The sequence below is a fragment of the Geotrypetes seraphini genome, chromosome 1 (genome assembly GCF_902459505.1).
Source record: "Geotrypetes seraphini chromosome 1, aGeoSer1.1, whole genome shotgun sequence".
Classification (NCBI taxonomy): Eukaryota; Metazoa; Chordata; class Amphibia; order Gymnophiona; family Dermophiidae; genus Geotrypetes; species Geotrypetes seraphini.
The window spans coordinates 201,881,392-201,897,838 of record NC_047084.1 but is presented as its reverse complement, the minus strand read 5'-3'; the positions used below and the strand labels follow the sequence as shown (position 1 = coordinate 201,897,838).

General features: G+C 48.1%; 1 protein-coding gene across 15 annotated transcripts in view; it reads left to right on the top strand.

The window, feature by feature from the left end:
• The window catches only part of PCM1 (pericentriolar material 1), an 869,560-nt gene that overhangs the window by 685,436 nt on the left and 167,677 nt on the right, over positions 1-16,447 (top strand). The gene's annotated exons all lie outside the window — the stretch shown is intronic.

Sequence of the window (16,447 nt, the reverse complement as noted above, 5' to 3'; positions counted from 1 at the left end):
ACGCACCGCGCATGTGTGAGTGCCTTCCTGCCCGACGTAGGTGCGCGGTCCCTCAGTTTCTTAGTTTCCGTGGAGCTAAGAAGTTGCGTTTCAATGGCTGTTGAAATTTTTTATTTCACTGCCTTCACGCTCTCGCAGTTTACTGACTTTTTCTCAGTTTCTTCTTTTCTTTCATTGATACGGTTACAAAACATGTTTTTGAAAAACCCACTTATACTTTATTTTTTCTTCTTTACCGTTGTCGGTTTGGTCTAGTGGGGCCTTATGGATCGTCATTTTGTTTTCTCCCCTCTGCATGGCTCTTGTCCCGGGCTGGCTTCTCAGTTTTCTACAATCAAATCTGCTTACGAGGCTGTCCACATCCGGGTTCAGTGGATGACATCACCCACATGTGAGAATAGCTGCCTGCTGTCCCTTGATAACACCTGTTACGGTAAGTAACTGTGCTTTCTATTATAGGTTTACCCCATGTCATCTGTAGATTTCATTGTCATGCATAACATCTCATCAAAATGCACAAATTTTGATGTTTAGTAATTAATCATGCCATAAGTCTGTCTTTTTAAAATGTTGATTATCTAATTTGTCATTACATTTTTTTTATTTTTTACGTTATTTTATTTATATTATGTTCCATTATTAATTGAGACATGCATATTTTATAGACTGGTTTTATATCTTATGTTATCCCAGGACAAGCAGGCAGCATATTCTTAACTGATGGGTGACGGCACCGACGGAGCCCCGGTACGGACAATTTTAGAGTGATTGCTCTCTAAGAACTTAGAAAGTTCTAGTTAGGCCGCATCGCGCATGCGCGAGTACCTTCCCGCCCGACGGAGGCGCGCGGTCCCCAGTTTCTTAGTTTCTGCGGAGCTAAGAAGACGCGTTTTTTCAACGTTCGTTAAAATATTTTTCGCCTGCCTTCCCGCTCGTGTAAATTTTCTTCTAAGAGTTTCTCTTTTTTCTTTTTCACTTTGTTTTTTCTCTCTAAAAAAAAAAAAACAATTTTCTTTTCTTGGGTTCGCCCCGGCGGGCCTGTTGTCATCATCGAAGCCTCCGCTTTCGATTTGGCAGAGGCCGTGTTCAACTTCATGCCCCCTCAGCCAGGATTCAAAAAGTGCCAATGGTGCACGCGCCCCATTTCACTGACCAACCCGCACAATTGGTGTCTGCAGTGCTTGGGTCCGGATCACAGGGCTTCTACCTGCACCCGTTGTGCTACTTTATAGAAGCGCACTTTGAAAAACAGGCAGCTTCAACAGAAACTACTTTTCGGTGCCGAAATGACTGATCCATCAACATCGACTCCGGCGTCGACAGTTTCTCAACTGGCTCCTACTTCCTCGACATCACGCGATACCGCTGCGGCGTCGCACCCTACAGGTAAGGCGGCTAAGAAGCCTTCCTCCCTGGAGCGTCCTCCAGTCGCTGTGGCAGAGAGTCCAGTCCTGCCGACCTTGAGGCGCCCCCGTAAACGCTCCACCCCTATAGAAGTGAGTGCATCCTCCTCGGCCTCCTCATCCTCTGAGCGTCGAGCGGCACCGCAGAAAAAGAAAGCGATACCGGTGCCTTCCTTGGATGACCGTATTGCAGCTGTCCTTCAAGTCCAACTGAAAGAGCAATTGCAGCAGCTCCTTCCTGCTCTGTTGGCACCGACCCTTCCAGTTCCGGTCCGGTCTGAGCCGCCTGTACCGACCGTGGAACAGCCGCTACTATCGGCTTCCACTTTGTCGGTACCAGTCCACTCTGCCTCTTCGGCTTCCATGCTGGTGCTGTCTGTGGAACCGAGAGGTCTTCATCGGGCTGTTCAAACAACTGAGCCCTCACTTATGTCCGATCAGTCCCGGCATCAACAGCCTTTAACGTCTCCTGGTGCTGCCTCCTTGAAGTCGGTACTAGAGAGTTGCGCGGGGACAGAAATCCCACCCGTCCCCACCCGTCCCCGCCAAAGTCCCACCCGTCCCCACCCGTCCCCGTGAGGACTCCCACCCGTCCCCGCGAGGAATCCCTCCGTCCCCACCCGTCCCCGCGAGGAATCCCCTCCGTCCCCGCCCGTCCCCACGAGGAATCCCCTACATCCCCACCTGTCCCTATAAACTACAGAAATAGTTATTTCATTTAATTATGCTACTGAATTAAAGGCTCTGGTAGAAACCCATTTAAAAATAAGCAAAAAGACTTTATTAATTTGGAAATATTAATTGGGAAGAATACATACTTTGTAAACGGGTTTCTACCAGAGCCTCTAATGTTTATAAATTTTTATCAATACAACTAATATACTACTTTATCCTTAAGCAAAAAAAAAAATAATAATAATTTTTTTCCTACCTTTATTGCCTGGTTTCTGCTTTCTTCATGTTCTCATTCAATTCCTTCCATCCACTGCCTCTCTTCACTCTGTGTCTTCCATTTGCTCTGTTACTGTGCCTCTCCCTTTCTCCCCCCTCCCAAATTGGTCTGGCACCCATCTTTTTCCCTCCGCTCCCCCCATAGTCTGGCACCTCTGTCTTCTTCCCTGCCAGCGTCTTCTTCCCATTCCCTCTTCCCCATTTCCTTTCAGTGTCCTTCTCCCCCACCATCTTCCCCATGTCCTGTCAGGCAGCATCCTTCTCCCCTCTCTGCCTTCCCCATGTCCTTTCAGTGGCATTCTCCACCCCTTTGTCTTCCCCAGTGCTTTCAGGGTCCTTCCCTCCCCTTCCTCCCGTTTTCCCCATGTCCTTTAAGCGGCCTTCTCCACCCCTGTTTTCCCCATGTCCTTTCAGTGGCATTCTCCACCCCTTTGTCTTCCCCAGTGCTTTCAGGGTCCTTCCCCCCCTCATCTCCCGTTTACCCCATGTCCTTTCAGCGTTCTTTTCCACCCCTTTATCTTCCCCAGTACTTTCAGCGGCCTTCTCCCCCCTTAAGCGTCTTTTCTTCTCCACTCCACCTTTCCTCCCTCCCTGCCTCCACCTTTGTGGCGCTTTTGCACCCGACCGACAACAGAACAGGCCCGGTCGGACAAATCTCCCTGTCCTGTAGCCGCGAATCTAAATTACCTTCTTACAGCAGCTGGAGTAGTGAAGCTGCTGTAAGAGGTAATTTAGATTTGCGGCTACAGGACAGGGAGATTTGTCGGCCGGGCCTGTTGTCGGTCGATCGGGGGACCTGACCGGCTGTGCACATTCTTCGGGGCGGACCGCCCCCTCCCCCCTCTTTCGTTCGCCATTGCCTTCTCCCTACCTGCCCTGCAGCACACAGCCGACTGGAAGTCTTCCTGATGTCAGCGCTGACGTCGGAGGAAGGGAGGGCTTTGCTTAAGCCCTCCCTCCGACGTCAGCGCTGACATCGGGAAGATTTCCGTTCGGCTGTGTGCTGCGACAGGGCAGGTAAGGAGAAGGAGACTACCCTCGCGGCTCGACCAACCCCGCTGCGATCCAACCCCGCAGGAACCCCGCGACCCTCGGAGGCGTCCCCACGGGATCCCCGCGACCCTAGGGGGCGTCCCCACGGGATCCCCGTGACCCAAAGGGGGAACCCGCGGGATCCCCGCGGGTCCCGCGGGATTCCCGTCATCCCCGTTCCCGTGCAGCTCTCTAGTCGGTACGCAAGACCCGACACACTGAACCTTCGACACCGGACTCCCGGGGTCGTATTTCACAGGTCCGAGATCCTGATCTGTGGGACAATTCTGAAGAGCCCTTACTCTCTGAGGATGAGGTTTCTTCGGTTGAAGAGGATCCTTCTCTGTGGGAACCTTCTAGGCCAGAACATTCCTCCTTTACCTCCTTTTTAAAGGAGATGTGTGAGTCTCTCTATTCCTTTGGAGGCTGAATCCAATAAATCTAAGGCATTTCTTGAAGCTTTGGACTTTGATCAGCCTCCAAAGGAATTCCTTAAATTGCCACTTCATGACATTTTGAGGGAGACTTTTTACAAAAATCTTGAGACACCATTAACAATCCTTGGTGCTCCTCACAAGTTGGATACCTTATACAAAGTCATTCCCATTCCAGGTTTTGACAAACCCCAACTACCGTATGAATCTTTGTTAGTTGAGTCCACCCTAAAAAAGCCTGCGGGCACTAGTGTCTATGCTTCTGTCCCTCCTAGCAGAGAGGGGAAGGCCATGGATAAGTTTGGCAAGCGTTTGTACCAAAATGCTATGTTTGCCAATCGATCAGGTAATTATGCATTTCATTTTTCCTTCTATTTGAAACACCTTATTCAACAACTGGCTTCCTTTGAGAAGTACTTGCCTGAATGGAAACTACCTTCTTTCCACCAATACACTTCCAGCCTATTACAGCTTAGAAAATTTATGGTCCGTTCAATCTAAGACACCTTTGAACTCACCTCGAGGGCTACTGTGATGGCTGTGACTATGCGCCATCTCGCTTGGCTTAGGGTTTCAGAGCTTGACATCAATCACCAGGATTGCCTAGCCAATGCTCCTTGCCTTGGAGATGAGTTATTTGGTAACTTTCTCGAGTCTACCACACAGAAATTGTTGGCACATGAGACTCGCTGGGACACTTTTCTCAAGAACAAAAAGAAGCCTCCACCTGCACGGCCCTTTCGCCCACAATCTTCTTATTAGCGCCGCTACTCTGCTAGACCCTTACCATCTGCTCCTCAGCAGCCTAGGCGTCAACGTCAGCAGCAACGCCAACAACCTCGTGCTCCGCAGCAGCAGCAAGTGAAACCTGCTGTACAACCGAAGTCAACTCAACCCTTTTGACTTCATTTTCCAGGGCCTAGCCAGTCTTCCATCATCTTCCCTTCTGCCTCAACCCATAGGAGGATGTCTTTCTGCTTTCCTCAGTCGTTGGGAGCTCATCACTACAGACCAGTGGGTTCTAAACATCATTCGCCACGGCTATTCTCTCAACTTTCAGACTCTTCCCAGCCAAAGTCCTCCAAAAGAGTCTGCTTTGAACACATCTCAGTCCGCTCTCCTCCTTCAGGAGGTACAATCCCTCCTTCTTCTGAATGCCATCGAGGAAGTTCCTCCAGATCAGAAGGGACAGGGATTTTACTCCCGTTATTTTCTGGTCCCCAAAAAAACCGGGGACCTCAGACCCATATTAGATCTCCGGGATCTCAACAAATGCTTGGTCAAAGAAAAGTTCAAAATGCTTTCTCTAGCCACACTTTATCCTCTTCTCAATCAGGATGACTGGCTATGCTCCCTTGATCTCAAGGAGGCCTACACTCACATCCCAGTCAATCTAGCCTCCAGACAGTATCTCCGCTTCATGATAAATCACTGTCATTACCAGTACAAAGTGTTACCCTTCGGTCTGGCCTCCTCTCCCAGGGTCTTCACAAAGTGTTTCATTGTGAGGGCCGCTTTTCTACGCACTCACCATCTCCAAGTCTTCCCCTACCTGGACGACTGGTTAATCAAGGCTCCTTCGTCTCAAGAGGTCCTTCAGGCCACCAACCACACCATCCTATTTCTTCAAATTCTGGGTTTCAAGATCAATCTGCCCAAGTCACATCTCATCCCCACTCAGCGGCTTCAGTTCATTGGAGCGATCCTGGACACTGTTCTCATGAGGGCTTTTCTTCCATCCAACCACCTTCAGACTCTTCTTCATCTCTGTTAGCAGGTGCTTCCACAGTCTTCCATCTCTGCACAACACATGATGATACTCTTGGGTCACATGGCCTCGACAGTTCATGTCACCTCCTTCGTACGTCTTCACCTGCGCACGCCTCAATGGACCTTAGCCACTCAATGGTCCCAGGCGACGGATCCTTCTTCACGACACATATTTGTAACATCGTCTCTTCGATAGTCTCTGCAATGGTGGTTGAAATCTTACAATCTCTCCAGAGGCCTTCTGTTCCATCTGCCTCATCATCATCTGGTCATCACCACAGACGCGTCCCCCTATGCCTGGGGAGCTCACTTGAATGAATTTCAAACTCAGGGTCTTTGGACTGCCCAGGAAAAGAAACATCACATCAATTTCCTGGAACTCTGAGCGATATTTTATGTCCTCAAGGCTTTCCAACATCTCCTCTTTCTTCAAGTTCTACTAATTTGCACAGACAATCAAGTTGCAATGTACTACATCAACAAACAAGGTGGGATGGGCTCTCGCCTGTTATGTCAGGAGGCCCAAAAGATTTGGTCTTGGGCGACAGCTCGTCATTTATTTCTGAAAGCGGTCTACATTCAGGGAGAGCAGAATTCCTTGGCAGACAATCTCAGCAGAATTCTCCAACCACACGAATGGACTCTCAATCCCCTGACTCTCCAATCCATTTTCGATCAATGGGGCACTCCTCAGGTGGACCTTTTTGCAGCTCCTCACAATCATCAGCTGCCCCAATTTTGCTCCAGACTCTACTCCCCTCATCGTCTGGCACCGGATGCGTTTATCCTGGATTGGACCAATCTCTTCCTTTACGCATTTCCTCTTCTGCCTCTCATGTTGCGGACCTTATTCAAGCTCCAGAGGGAGTGTTCCCTCTAAGCTGAGCAGGTGTCCTCCAGCTGCATTGCTACCACTAGGGGGTGGAATATTTTCAGTCGCTAAGGACAGGTATGTTCCCTGGAGTCCTGCAGAACTTGCCTGTCCCTCACAATTGAAAAATGTGACAGTAAAACAGCACCCTCTATTGGTGAGACTGTGGGTGGAGGACTCCTGCTCAGCTTAGAGGGAACAGTGCATGCCACCATGATTCTCATCGCTCCACGGTGGCCCAGGCAACATTAGTTCTCCCTTCTACTTCAACTCAGCTCCAGAGAGCCCATACTTCTTCCACTGTTTCCTTCTGTACTTACTCAGCACCTGACAGCTTGGTATCTCTCGAGCTGACCTCGGCTCATTCACTTCTTTCTCAGCCTGTCCGCTCTATTCTTGATGCTTCCAGGAAGCCGGCAACTCTTCAATGCTATCAACAGAAGTGGACCCGTTTTTCTTCCTGGTGCCTTCTGCATCATCATGATCCAACTTCACTAGCAGTGGAACTAGTGTTGGATTATCTCCTTTCTTTGTCTAACTCTGGTCTCAAATCTACTTCTATCAGAGTCCACCTCAATGCCATTACTGCTTTTCATGAGCCAGTTCACGGAAAACCTCTTACTGCTCATCCTTTGGTTTCCAAATTCATGCGGGGACTTTTCAATGTGAAACCATCTCTCAAGCCCCCTCCTGTGGTCTGGGATCTTAATGTGGTTCTTTCCGCCTAATGAAGCCTCCTTTTGAACCATTGGCCACAGCTCATTTCAAATTTCTCACTTGGAAAGTGGTCTTCCTTATTGCTCTCACCTCTGCCAGGAGGGTCAGTGAGTTGCATGCACTAGTTGCAGATCCACCTTTCACAGTCTTTCACCATGACAAGGTGGTTCTGCGTACACATCCAAAGTTTCTCCATAAGGTTGTATCTGATTTTCATCTTAACCAGTCCATTGTCCTGCCTGTATTCTTCCCGAAACCTCATTCTCATCCTGGAGAACAGGCTTTGCATACTTTGGACTGTGAGCGTGCTTTGGCTTACTATTTAGAGCGCACTAAGCCTCACAGATCGTCTACCCAACTTTTTCTGTCCTTTGATCCAAATAAGTTGGGACATCCTGTTTCTAAACGTACGTTATCCAATTGGCTTGCTGCTTGCATTTCGTTCTGTTATGCTCAAACCAGACTACCACTGGAAGGTTCTGTCACGGCCCATAAGGTTAGAGCTATGGCAGCATCTGTAGCTTTCCTCAGATCAACTCCTATTGAGGAAATCTGCAAGGCTGCTACTTTTGTCCTCAGTTCATACTTTCACATCTCATTATTGTCTGGATGCATTCTCCAGACGGGATGGACACTTAGGCCAATCTGTTTTACAAAATTTATTTTCCTAATGGACAACCTTCCCTCCATCCCTCTTTTTGTTAGCTTGGAGGTCACCCATCAGTTAAGAATATGCTGCCTGCTTGTCCTGGGATAAAGCACAGTTACTTACCGTAACAGGTGTTATCCAGGGACAGCAGGCAGATAATCTTACGTCCCACCCACCTCCCCGGGTTGGCTTCTTAGCTGGCTTATCTTAACTAGGGACCGCACGCCTCCGTCGGGCGGGAAGGCACTCGCGTATGCGCGGTGCGGCCTAACTAGAACTTTCTAAGTTCTTAGAGTGCAATCACTTTAAAATTGTCCGTACCGTGGCTCCGTCGGTGCCGTCACCCATCAGTTAATAATATCTGCCTGCTGTCCTTGGATAACACCTGTTACGGTAAGTAACTGTGCTTTATTGTTTGAAGCAAATTCATTATCAAGTATCAAGTTTCAAGTTTATTAGGATTTGATATACCACTTATCAAGGTTATCTAAGTGGTTTTTACAATCAGGTACTCAAGCATTTTCCCTATCTGTCCCGGTGGGCTCACAATCTCTCTAGCGTACCTGGGGCTATGGAGGACTGAGTGACTTACCCAGGGTCACAAGGAGCAGCGCGGGGTTTGAACCCACAACCCCAGGGTGCTGAGGCTGTAGATCCAACCACTGCGCCACACACTCCTCCATTACTGTCATTTCACTTATTGAGCTTGTCATTACTTCAATTAGAATTTATTGTGCATAAATTTGTTTTTTCAGGAAATCTTGTTTTATCATTTTTGTATACTGTATTCATGGTTTAATGTCTTATATTTGCAATTGGCTGATGCATGTTTATTACTGTTATTTTATTTCTTTTATTTCATATCAATTGTGTGTGAAACATTTTAGTGATTTATTTTATATTTCATATTTCAAATCTCCTAGTTTTGTATAATTGATTGATAAAAATTAGCAATTATAGCTTGGGATCGATGTTATTGGGTCTATATGTATGTATTATTGTTTCATGCTAATTCATTACTGTCATTTTATTTCTTCTGTTTCATCATCATCAATTGATAAATAAATACCAACACTCTCAAACTCTTACAGCACAGCAAACATACATTCCAAGAGAGACGCATAGAGCCCCTTAAGCACAATTAAATATTCATGGGGTTATTCAAAATACCCAGGTCCAGCATGTTTATTGGCTTTACCTTGAAAAAATCACCTCGAGGTAGGAAAAAGCCCGAGAGCCCCTCCTCCACCATTAAACAATATAGTTAATGAAAAATTGGAGACTATCACAGGGTAAAATTAAATCATTGGCATAAACCTCCTTGATTGATATTTTACTAGGAAAAAGCCTTGTGCAATGCAAACCTAAGGGTACTGAATAAAGCCACCATGAATTGATCATCAATTGAGCCTGTCATCATTTCACTTAGTAATTTATTGTGCATAAATCTGTCTTTTAAGGAATTTTATGTTTTTATCTTTTCTACATATATGAAATGTAGGTAGTTAATTCATCTCATTATCTCATTTTGTATGTCCTTTACAAATTCAGTTCATATCATGTTTTATTATTCATTATTCCCTAAACCAGACATGGGCAAACTACGGCCCGAGAGCCATATCCGGCCTATTTAGTTTTTTAATCTGGCCTGTCTAATCACTAGCTGAAATGCCTGATTCTTCCAAGTTTATTTATTTATTTTTGCCTCCTCTCCCCTTCCTGAAGTCAGCAATGCTTCCTGTTGTTTGGATACGCCAGAAGAGGGAGGGATTTTATATTTGTAGGCCTTTTCAATAAAGCGTGCGTTGGTAGTCCCGTCCTTGTTTTGACCTTCTCATTGGTTCTCTCCGAAACGCTCACTTGCACGAGCTCTTCCAGATCAACATTTGCGCCCTTGCGTGCTCTCACGCCCTGCCTCCTCAAACCCACCACTTGGCACTCGCATCCCTGCTCGCTTTCCTGTTCCCGCCACCTTCTCCTTCCCTTCTTGTGTATGGTAGGAAGAGAAAAAGCCCGCATGGATTTCTTATTCCATTAATTTGATAGCAGGTGAATATGGCGTGTTTGCAAAGTATTTCTCAGATGTAATAAGCGTGTCCTGTAAAAAAAAAAAAATCCCCATATTTTAATACTTCAAATATGAAATTAAACTAAACCTTAAGTTTATATACCAGTTCGTGAAATACTGGTCCAGGTAGAAATGGTTAGATATGCGTGGTATGAGTCTGGAATTCTGTTTGCTGTTCTCCGTGATTTAATTAATCATTAAATGCTGCTCAGATTGCCGAGGGTTGTGTGCATGAAACTGTGAGAAGATAATTATTGTAGATGGGTGATTCTGAAGGCTTTCAGTGCAGGCAATCCATTACTGTTCTTAATAGGCATGAGATTTTTGTGAAATATGTGTGCTTTGCTCTTGGAGCAGAATCGTCCCTAACTGAAATACCAAATATATACTGTATATAGAAAAAATAGTCATGCAGTTGTTTGTGTCAGAGAATGACATGGGGACAGAATTTGTCCCTATCCCTTACTCATACAATTGTATCAGAGAATGACATGTTTTCTGTTTAGAAAAAAGTGTGGACTAAGGAAAATAAAGGAAGAGCTGCTACTGGACTTGGAGGGAGAGAGGGAGAAGAAGAGATGCTGCTGGGAAGGGAGGATGGGAAGGGAAGAGAGTTACTGTTGGATAGGGGGAAGAGGGTTACTGCTGGACAGGGAAGGAGGAAAAAAGGAAGGAAACAGCTGGCAGGGAGATTAGAGGAGGGGAAGGGGTCAGGGTGGAATGGAGAGATCAGATGAGGTAAAGGGGAGAGACATGAATGAGAAAGTAGAGAGATTGATGCTGGGGAGGGAGTCAGCAGATAAATAAGGAGAGAGGGACAAAGATGCTATATCTGGTGTAGGAGAGAGCAGTGAAGCTGGAATGAATCATCTAAAAAGGAGAGAGGAGGGCGCAGGCTGGATGAAAAGGGGAGAGGGGCATTGAAAGAAGGCAGATACATAAGAACATAAGCAGTGCCTCTGCTGGGTCAGACCAGAGCTTCATCATGCCCAGCAGTCTGCTCACGCGGCGGTCCATCAGGTCCAGGACCTGTATGGTAATCCTCTATCTATACCCTTCTACCCCCTTTTCCATCAGGAAATTTTCTAAGAATTTTAATGGATACTTGGAAAACCTTATGATTTGTCAGTAACTTAACAGCTATTCCTATTAACAAATCAAATCAAACCATATGGCTAAACTCCAAGATTAAAATTGGCGGATTCAAGGTCGTCTGGAAGCATTGGATAATTGCAGGAATATGAACTTTGAATGATGTTATTTCTAATGGTAAACTGCTTGATTTTACACAATTGCAACATAAATTTGGGCTTCATAAATCACAATGTTTTTGTTGGTTGCAATTGAAGCAGGCCATTCAGGCAGGGTTCCCTGAATGGAAAACTCTTACTACCCAATACAGTATAGAATTTTTATGTTTTCAGGCGGACTTTTTCGGTCACCAGGCCACGCAGTGGTATAAAACTATTAGTGATCTGGTTAAAAAAAAGCCTAAAAATGGTCTTAGGGATATTTGGAGCATTGAGATTAAGCATCAGATTTCAGCATCTCAATGGCCACAAATTTGGTCTTGGAGAATAAAATGTACAATGTCGGCATCTATGAGGCAAACTTGGTTTTTTCTTTTACATAGAGCTTTTTGGACCCCAGTTAGATTACAAAAATTAAATAGTTCCTTATCTAATAGATGCTGGCATTGTAATCTTGATGTAGGGACTTTGGATCATCTTTTGTATTACTGTCCCCATATCTTAGCCTTTTGGAATTCAATCTGGGATCAAATAAATTGTTTATTGGAAAATCATATAGCGTTACCTTATGATACTGTGATATTTGGAATGTCTATGAGAAAAAAGAGTCAGATATCATCATGTAACAATAAACTTTTATTGATCATGACAGGAGTTGCCATCCAACATATTACTAATAATTGGAAAGACCACAGTAGACTTAATTTTAATTTCTGGTGGAATTCGTTGTCACCTATATAGAATGGAAAGATCACTGAATGGAAATTATAAAAATTTTATAAAAATATGGGAGCCATTAACATCTTTTTGTCATGATTAAATGCTATTTTTCTATTAATTATACACCACTTAGTGTTGGGAGGGGGAGGGTTTCTATTGGAGGGTTTATGATCTTACAATTAATAATGGGCTTAGAGGGAGGGTGGGGGGAAGGTTGCTTTTATGTTTATAAAGTATACTGATAAGATGTTCAAGTGGTCTATTTAATATTGTTAATATGAATTTTGTACCCTTGATGAAAGCTTAAAAATGAATAAAGAATTTTTTAAAAAAAGGAAATTGTCTAATCCCTTCTTGAACCCCAATACTGTATTATCCCAGGACAAGCAGGCATGATATTCTCACATGTGGGTGACGTCATCTACGGAGCCCCAGCGCGGACAGCTTTTCAAGCAAACTTGATTGAAGTTTCAAGTTTGCTACACTGCACCACGCATGTGCATGCCTTCTTGCCCACTAGAGGGCGCATCCCCACCTCGTGGTCCTCAGTTCAGTGGGAGCCGCGGCCGCGGGACCTCGCTCGTTCCCGGCCGGGTTTCGTGTCCATGTCCCGTCCCTTGATGGGTTTTAAAAAGTGCACCCGGTGCGATCGTCTCCTTTCGATCACTGATCCTCACCGGTGGTGCTTACTTTGTCTGGGCCCTGAGCACCAGACCGACTCCTGTACTCGGTGCTCTACTTTTCAAACCAGGGCCCTCCGCCGCCGTCGCGCTCGTATGGCGGAGCTCTTTGCGGTGGACGCCGGGGCGGGGAAGGCCTCGACGTCGGCCTCGGCTTCCTTGACCTCGGCCTCGTCTTCCTCGACCTCACCCTGACAGCCCGCTTCGTCGAAGCCGGTCTCCTCGACCCCGAAGTCGAAGAAGGGTAAGTCCTCACTTACTTCTTCTCTTCCAGCCTCGAAGAAGCCATCCTCAGGATCATCGACGGGGGCGGGTGGGTCGTCCTCGGCCCCGCCCCGAGCGTCGAAGTCGGGTGCCCCACGGGAATACTCGAGACCGAGGTCGCCCTCGAGGGAGCACCCGCCGGCCCCGGATCTACCTGCCATGATGGCGGTGCCGGCCTTTCAGGACTTATTCCGTGCGCTCATTACCTCGGAGCTGTCCGGTGCCCTCGCGCACCTCCAGCCGCCCTTGGCGGCGGCGGCGGCCTCGGTCTCGGTGCCCTCGACTTCGGCCCCCGGGACGGCTTCGGCCTCGGCCCCGGCCTTGCCCTCGACCTCGGCTGACCAGCCTGAGCGGAGCGTGCGGCCTCGGGACAAGGTGCGGAGGGTTCGGAGGATCTCCTCCTCTTCCTCCTCATCGAGATCCTCCCGGGGCTTCTCGCCCTCGGGTCGGCCTCGGGCGAAGCGTCGGTCGAGGAAGCCCAAACGTCAACGGGTCTCTCCCCGACGACGCGGTCGCTCCTCGCCGACCGGGGCCGAGACCCTTCGGGTCTCCGAGCTTCGCCTCGATAATCCGAGGCTTCTCCGTTCCTCCGAGGTTGGGTACTCGAGGGACTCTTCGCCAAGACGGAGGGGGCGTGCCTCAGTTCCCCATACCCCGGGGACCTCCCGAAGGGGTTCCTCGGGGCATGGCCGGTCCCCAACCCCGTCGAGGTCGCTTGGTGCGGCCTCTTGGAGTTCGGGTTCGGGCACGGGGAAGGAACCTCGTTATTCTCGTGAGGCTTCCCCTTCTTTCTTGGCGACGAGGGCTTCTCGTTCTCCCTCGCCGCCTTCGAAGCCCTCCTCCTTTTCACGATTTGTGCTGGATATGGGGAGGGCTTTGGACCTTGATCTGGCGTCAGGGTCGCAATACACGAAGGAATTTCTGGAGGAGCAGGATTTGCCCTCTCCTCCCAGAGAGACTCCCCGGCTGCCTCTTAACAAGGTTCTACACCAGACCTTCCTGAGGAACTTGGACTCCCCTCTTACAGTCACAGCAGTTCCATCTAAGATGGAACAGTCCCTTGTAAGGGCTTCGATAGGGCGCAGTTGTCCCACCAGTCGTTGCTGGTGGAGTAGAGGTCTGCACGGGAACGGGGATCGCGGGGATCCCGCGGGTCCCGCGGGGATCCCGCGGGTTCCCCCCCTGGCCCACGGGACTCCCACGGGGACGCCCCCTGGCCCACGGGACTCCCACGGGGATGCCCCCCTGACCCACGGGACTCCCACGGGGACGCCCCCTTGCCCACGGGACTCCCACGGGGATGAAAACAACCTACCTAAATTCTGGCGATGCAAGTCTGGCGATGCAAGTCTGGCGTCGGGTCGGGAAATAGCCATGTTGAGCAGTGAGCTCAGCACGTACACAGATGAAAGCCTTGCTTGCTGATTGGTCCGGCGGCCCCGCCCCACCGTGCCGCCGGACCAATCAGCAAGCAAGGCTTTCATCTGTGTACGTGCTGAGCTCACTGCTCAGCATGGCTATTTCCCGACGCGGGCATTAGGCTGTTTTTTGTCATTTCGGGTGGGGGATGGCAGCGGCAGCGGCAGCAGCAGCCTGAAAAAGAAATCATCCTGGCCGGGTTCGGTGTCATGCTCCGGAGCTTCTACAGCCTTCCTATCTCCCTCTCCCTTCTACCTGCGGCTCTCTTCGGCAACAACGATCGACACAAGCTTCTGGCGTCGGGGCCTACCCTCTGCGAGTCCCGCTTGTTTCAACTTCCTTTTTCCACAAAGGTGGGACTCGTAGAGGGAAGGCCTCGATGTCGGCAGCTTGTCTTGATCACCGCTGCTGACGAGTTGCTTAAGAGAGCCGCGGAGCAGGGGGGTGTTGCCAGGTGCAGGTAGAAGGGAGAGGGCCAGATGCAGGACTCGTGGGTGAGGGAGGAGAAGAGAGAGGGGAGAGAAACAAAAGGAAATATTTCATACTGGGCTGGGCCGGAGTGGAGGGAGGGTGGAAAGATTCTGGCTACAGGGTGCATTAACAATGGAAAAGGGGGGAAAGCTGAAAATGGAGATAGTGACACAAAGAAGAGAAAGGGTAAGCAGGACCTTCTGAATAAGGATAGAGATACAGAGGGGACATGAAGAGGAGGTGAAATAGAGACATAGAAGTAATGCTGAAAAAGTGTGTGTGGGGGGGGGGAGATAAAGACATTGAAAGGGCAAATGGTGAATATGGGGTAAAGACAAGGACAGAGACAAATGAAGATTCTGAAAAAGTGGTGAGATACGGATATAGGTGAGATGGACACAAAGAAGGGTGATGCTGGAAAATAGGTGGAATGGTAATTCTGACAGACACAGAAGGGAAATGCTGGATCAAGGAGAGATGGGGCTCAGGCTGGATGGAATGAGGAGAAATGCCTTGTTGGCCCGGAACTTCCTCTCCTACGTCAGAATTGACGTCAGGGAGCGGAATGCTGGTCAGCGCGACGCTTCTGCAGGGAAAGCTTGGGACAGCGGTGGCTTGGGGACTATTCCCCGATGGCGGTGGCAGCAAACCGAGTGGCTTGGGGGAGGGCACGGAGAAAGAAAGAAAGGGGGCAGACAGAGAGACAGAAAGAAGGGGGAACAGGGAGACAGAAAGAAAAAGTTGGGGGAGAGAATGAGGTCTGGAGGAGAGGAAACATACAGGAGGCTGAAAGAAAGGAAGAAAGATTGGATGCACAGTCAGAAGAAGAAAGTGCAACCAGAGACTCATGAAATCACCAAACAGCAAAGATAGGAAAAATGATTTTATTTTCAATTTAGTGATCAAAATGTGTCTGTTTTGAGAATTTATATCTGCTGTCTATATTTTGCACTATGGCTCCCTTTTACTAAACCGCAATATTGTTTTTTAGCGCAGGGAGCCTATGAGCATTGAGAGCAGCGCGAGGCATTCAGCGTAACTCCCTGTGCTAAAACCTACTATTGTGGTTTAGTAAAAAGGGAGGGGGTGTATTTGTCTATTTTTGTATTTTGTTACCGAGGTGACATTGCATAGAGTCATCTGCCTTGGGAAATGTATATGGCAGATATCTTTGTTTTGTGTTCAAAAGAAAAGGAAATGCATTTCTGGTTTTATTTCTACAGTGTTGAAGTACTTGTTGGCCCTTGCTGTGACTGGTGGGGATCCCCAAGCACCGCCAGCAGAGGACCTCCTCTAGAGATGGTCAGAACTCCCCTCCACCAAGCGCAGCAGTTGCTGGCAGCATCCATGAGCCACTGAGGTGCCAGCATCTGTGACTCAGGGACGCTACTGCTGCCTGCCAAGCTTGGCAAAAGGGACCCCAGGCCAACTGCAAAGGAAGTCCTCAGCTGACAGTTTGTGGGTTCTCATCAGCTGAGTATTTATATTTTATATTTACATTAGAGGTTCTGGTAGAAACCCATTTACAAAGTATGTATTCTTCCCAATTAATATTTCCAAATTAATAGTCTCTTTGCTTATTTGTAAATGGGTCTCTACCAGAGCCTTTAATTCAGTAGCATAATTAAATAAAATAACTATTTCTGAAGTTTATAGGGAAGGATGGTGACGGAGGGGATTCCTCGCGGGGACGGGTGGGGACGGAGGGGATTCCTCACGGGGACGGGTGGGGACGGAGGGGATTCCTC